The sequence below is a fragment of the Fundulus heteroclitus genome, chromosome 6 (genome assembly GCF_011125445.2).
Source record: "Fundulus heteroclitus isolate FHET01 chromosome 6, MU-UCD_Fhet_4.1, whole genome shotgun sequence".
NCBI lineage: Eukaryota > Metazoa > Chordata > Actinopteri > Cyprinodontiformes > Fundulidae > Fundulus > Fundulus heteroclitus.
In genome coordinates this window covers 1115080-1121079 of record NC_046366.1, presented here as the reverse complement: position 1 = coordinate 1121079, position 6000 = coordinate 1115080, and the positions used below count along the sequence as shown (strand labels likewise).

General features: G+C 40.7%; 1 protein-coding gene across 5 annotated transcripts in view; it reads left to right on the top strand.

Annotated features, from left to right (window-relative positions):
* Nucleotides 1-3644: 3644 nt before the first annotated feature.
* The window catches only part of dlgap1a (discs, large (Drosophila) homolog-associated protein 1a), a 290495-nt gene continuing 288139 nt past the window's right edge, over nt 3645-6000 (top strand). For all 5 annotated transcript variants that reach the window (XR_001164996.3, XM_021309085.2, XM_012849744.3 and 2 more), the window contains exon 1: nt 3645-3835. The gene's annotated coding sequence lies outside the window, so the exon portion shown is untranslated. The remainder of the gene's footprint in view (nt 3836-6000) is intronic.

The following is a 6000-nucleotide window of genomic DNA, read 5'->3' as shown; positions in this document are numbered from 1 at the left end:
ATGCCAGACCAGATGATCCTACTATGAAGAAAAAAAATGACAGATAACAAAAAGGTAAAGGATGTAATAACAGCAAGCAATGCAAATTGGAGAACAGTAGAACTCAGCAGTGTAAGAAAAATAGGCCCTGATGTCCTCCAGCAGCCTAAGCCTATAGCAGCATAACTTGAGATAACTCAACATAGGCTAAGCCACTCTAAATATAAGTTTTGTCAAAGAGGAAAGTTTTAAGCCTAGCCTTAAAAGTAGACCAAAACTGGGAGTTGGTTCCACAGGAGAGGAGCCTTATAACTGAAGGATCTGCCTCCAATTCTACTTTTAGAGAATCTAGGAATCACCAGCAGACCTGCAGTCTGAGAGCGAAGTGCTCTGTTAGGAACATACGGGGTAATCAGAGCTCTGATATTTGATGGAGCTTGATTATTAAGGGCTTTATACGTGAGAAGGAGAATTTTAATTTCTATTCTTGATTTAACAAGAAGCCATGAAGGGAAGCTAAAATTGGAGAAATATGATCCTTCTTGTTGATCTTCATCAGAACCTTTGGATCTGCTGAAGACTTTCAACTGCATTTTGTGGACTTCCTAATAGTAAAAACAAAAGTCCAGCCTTGGAGTAACAAATACATGGACTAGTTAGTCCTCTGGTCCCCCTATTCATCCCTGCCTGCTCCTTCAACCAAGATTCATCTGGCAAGTCTGGTTCTGTTTGTCTTCCTCCTCCATCACCACTTATCTTCATAATAAAACTTTCTTAATATATCTCTGTTTCCGGCTGAAGATCGGGTTCACCCGCTGAAATCTTTACAGCTCCAGAAGAACAGTCCTTAGAAATATGAAAATGCTGGTATCTTACTTGATTAGAGAGTATTTGTGATAGGCACTGCTGACTTGATCCTTATGAACATGAAAATGAGAATGGTAACCATAATGTTTTTTCCTGTCTGAAGCTGAAGATCAGAAATTATAAACGTGTTTCTTATTTGAAAAGGTCCATTTCTCAACACTGGAGGTCGGATTCCTTGAGCCACACATCCCTTCCATTTTCTGTGCACAAACTCATGTGACATCTGTCCTCTTTGAATCATCTGATTTTCACTACCTGCCCTTTTGGACTCAGTCCCAGAGATCCCCCGGAATTAAGAAACAGGTTCTGGTTCTAAGCTATCCTCCACGTTTCACATCACCTCCTGCCACCCAGAGACCACAGCAGGTCCAGACAGTATGTTCCACCACTTTGGATTCCGTCGAGTATCAAATCCAAGCATTTCTGAAAGCTCATGGAACAAACTGAATTATAGTAGTATCCGAGTATTTTGCACTTATTCACCTGGAAAGAGTGGCTTAGTACAACCAACTTGTTCTCTACATCATTTTACATTTACCACCTAAAATATTTATTTCTCCTTGTGGCTGCTCATGTCTGTAATTCTTCCCTGTGCTAGTTGAAAAGCTGTATAAAAACTTACAGCTAAGCCCGGTGGTTAAGGGATTCAGCAACAAATATGGCTAATCTAAGTAAGATTTCTGGAAAAGCCTTTAATGCAGGAGAGCTCAGCGCAGAGCATGTAGTGGCTTCCTTTTCCACACTGTTTGTGGATTTGGATGTTTTCCTTTACAAATCATGCACAATGTTATCAAGACTCATCACTGCTGACTCCTGTTTCTGGATCAAAGTTAGCAAAGACTTTCCTAAAACTGAACAAAGCCAGCTTCCTACTCAGTTTTCCTGCTGGAGCCCTTATATGTTAAATACAAAACGGTTTTAACCAAGCTCTTCGGAACAAACGTGACCCCAGAAGCTGGCCACAGATGGACCATCCTTAGGCAGAGACAAACTTATTCACTGGATTCACAGGTCAACTTGGAACCAGTTGCACCAGCTCCCTCATCTGCCATTATTTCTGGTAGCTGTCCATTCACAAGGATGTCAAAGATCCAGAAATAAACCTCTTCTGTTCCTCTGCAGCTTCTGTTCATACCCAAACGGCCCCTGATCCCTTGTCAGTCTGGATTTTGCCACTAGTTTACCTGTATTCAAAGATGTGCCCACTACCATAATCATCACTGACAGGTTCTCTAACGCCTGTCATCTCATCCCACTAAAAAAACTACATTCACCCTTTCAAACTGCACAACTCCTCATCAAACATCTCTTGCCTCCATTGTCTTCCCTTAGAAATCTTTTTAATTTGTGGTTCCCAGGTTGTTTTCCATGTCTGGAAACTATTCTTCTCTGCTCTAAACGCTAAAATCGGCGTCTTTTCTTGTTTGCACCACAGTCCAATAATCCAACTGAATGCAAGAATCAAGAACTTGAAGCTTCCCTTAGTTCTATTACTCACTTAATCAAACTTTCATGGATCAATTTAATTTCTGTTTATGTCTGATGAAAAGAACATTTCTGTTCCATCAGTTCATGATAATATCCACCACTGTAAATGCATCATCCCCTCTTCCTCTCTGTGTTGCACCACTAAACAGGACCGTGAGATGGTCCTGAGAAGAGTTTGCCATCTTGTCTCTCCAGAGAGGACAGGCTTCAATGAGCTGTAACATTTCTTTATTTACACAAATGACTTTTGTTGTAGATGCAGACACTTTTTGAATGTCGTCATCCTCTCTCCGCCCCAAATATCACACCCTAATTATGAGAAAAATATCATAAAAAATGTGATGTGCCACCCTAATAAGTAAACCTCATCTGGCCACCCCTTTGAAAATGTTCTGGAATGTGCTCTGCAAAAAATCTTATTTTAATGTTTTATATTTGGGGAGGTTATTTTAGGGACTGAGTCCAGAGTTATCCTCTGCTTTGATTATAGGTGCAAAAATACTTGGCAGGGGATATTAGTAAAACTAATGGACTGCATCAGATTTCCACAGTTCCTCATTCTCTCTAAATGATTGGTGTCTTAAACTTTTAATTCCACATTGTTGTATTACCACTAATTGCTTTATTTGTGTGTTAAATTGATTTGACCATTTAGAGCATATTATTGAGTGTCTCTAGTGGAGTCGTCTGTCTTTCTGAACCTCTGTAAAGACTTTGTGTTCCAATGAAAAGTAAGTTTTTTATATATAAATAATTTTGGATTGATTGAACGCGTGAGTTTCCGCCAGCTGGGCGTCTTTTAGAGTCTTGTGAACACATCCAATTCATTTCCATTTTCAGACGTTCTGTCCTTTGCTTTGGAGTAAAAACATGACATTAGGAAGATTCTGCTTCCGTATTTTCTTTCAAAATAAAACTTCAAGTTAATTAAAACATTACGGCACAGGACTAATTACCCTGAAGGCTAATTACTTTGGACGGAAGAGATTATTGTTCTGATTAACTGCCCGTATATGTACTTTTCAGTCGGTGAAGTCCAATAGGGTCTGGTTGATGAAGTTCTGTTTAAAAACTCTCCCTTTTCTTTCTTTCTTTCTTTTCTCTTTCTTTCTTTCTTTCTTTCTTTCTTTCTTTCTTTCTTTCTTTCTTTCTTTCTTTCTTTCTTTCTTTCTTTCTTTCTTTCTTTCTTTCTTTCTTTCTTTCTTTCTTTCTTCCTTCCTTCCTTCCTTCTTCAGCCGTGCTGCTCTCACTCTTTTGTTTTTGGAACCCATTCCGTTGTCTTCCGGTGCGGTTCTTGCTATGCGCGCTTGACGTGCTGCCGCAGATGACGGACCGCAGGCTCGCACCTCCTGTGCCCGCACATCCCCGCTCACTCTGACACACACGCACACGGACCGACAGTGGCTGTTATCGTCTCGCTTCCTGCTCTCCGGAACCGGAGGAGCTTTTGGAATTAGCAGCCGGCGTTCTCGTTCAGACGAAGGCGTGAGGAGCTGCGGAGGTAAGCTGGAAGCCCTGCGTCCAGATACACGCGGTCCAGCTGCACAGCCTGCCTCGGCGTCCGCTGACTCGCATCGCTCACCCGGAGCTTCGCTGATGGAACGTGACAGCCGTCATTAACGGCCTTATGCTTCGGATTCAATGCGCTCTCACCTGCGCTGGCGCTCATTAAGCTCCGGCCGCGGCTCTGCTGTGCGCGTCCGCAGCTGTTTCCCTCTACGCCTCTCATCTGCTGACAAATGCTTCTGACTAAATGAAGAAAAAGATCCGCGGGCGAATCCTCGAGAAAACAATCTATGTTTAGCACTTCGCCCACGCAGCGCGCCGTTCCCCACAGTGGGAGGGAAAGTTTGATCGCCCATCTGCAGGTTGATGTTTAGGTGAATGTGATGGTGATCACGGTGGTGGCGAGAGGGGGGCAAATTTAAAGCCGAAGGTTGCATCTAGAGGATTTCTTATTAGCGGTGGTCTGTGACCGCTACAGATAACTTCTGAGTTATTGTCCTCGTCCTCCTGGAGCCAAAACACGGCTGTGGGGTGACCTCCGCTGGTGGGGGTTCCTAACACATGCTCTCATTGCGCCTTAGACAGAGCGCACCTGCGCAGCTGGATGGAGGAGAGGTGAAACCTGGGAGGCTTCTCCTGCTGCTGCCTCCTCCAGCTGACAGGCTGCTGTGATGTCACCAGAGCTGCCTGCATGTAGAGGTATTCTGAGGAACACTTGGTCTTCCGCTCCACTGACACGTCGTGGGCTCATGGATGAGATGGCGTGGAGGAGATGGCATGGCCTTGAGGGACGTGTAAGGGTCAGCACTCAAATATTCATTTAGCCTTTTTCATTCTTCACTGTTACAGCAGGACCAACTATCAGCAGAAATTAGCTAGAGTAACTTGTTCTTTTTGTACACTAATTTCATGTTCCTTTTCCATTGATTCACTGCCAGCTTGCTTTATTACCTGTTCCCTATGATTGTGTTCCTCCTCACGTTGAGTTGTAACAGGCTGGAAAGAGTGCTGCTGCTGAACTAAGTGCTGTGGGTTAGCTGGAGTACTGTATAGATACTATAATGCAGGGCATTAATGAATGTATTGATTCCTTTTTAATAAATTCTTTTATCTAATTAATACATTTGCAAGTTCATTCAAGTTTTTAAATGGTCAAATCTGACATTTATTACATACTACAAAAACAATTAAACAAAGAAGACACATATGAGGACAACCAGTATAGGATGATGTGGCAACTCCAGTAGGCCAAAAGTAAGAAAAAAATAAAATAAAATTAAGCCCTCCTGATTTATTTATCTAAAAAATATAAATCTCAATATTCAGCATGCTGTGGATGTAAAATCTAAGTTTGAACTGCAATAAACAAAAATAGGTTAATATCAGTGATGAGTTTAAAATCCTATTATCTAATTGTTGTGCTATTACACACTGTTTAAAGTTATCTAATGTTTAATAAATAACTCTCTGTCTGGTGTATATCAGCCCAAGAGCCGATATCAGGACAATGGTTGAAAGGAATGATTCGAGCACAAACTCTGCACACATAGAGAATAAATGAGTGACAACTTCTCTTCAAGTTTATGAATTTATTACCAGTAGTAAAATGAACATCAGAGAACATCAAAATAAAATGTTGTTCATCTGAATTAACACTATATTTCAGTCAACAAATCCTCTCTACTGAAACTTAACTAAAACAATGAAGCAAAATGAGGATAAAAAGAAGCTAAGGAACTCTGTACACACACAAAAAAAACAAAAGACAAAATAAAATGGTTGTTCATCATTATCATCATCATCATCAGATTAATTCTGTGAATCCTGGTTCACTGCAGATCTAAGTTAAAGAACCAAAGTTCATTTTAAAGAATGTGAATTGAGATTAAATTATTTTAACTAATTCAGAACAACATTTAGTATGTGTTTCAACCCATTCATAGTGCAAATACCGAGTTAAACAAAACACTATTTGATGGAATAACATTTTAAAGAATGATTTTCTCAGTAAACATCAGTAAACTTTTAGAACGGTTGATTTTATTGATGTGATTATACCTCCGGGAGGCTAGGGGTCACTGTAGTTATTGGTTGCTAAAATCGGTTTATCCTAAAGTTATACAAAAACAACTTTAAATCGACATTTATATTCCATATTAA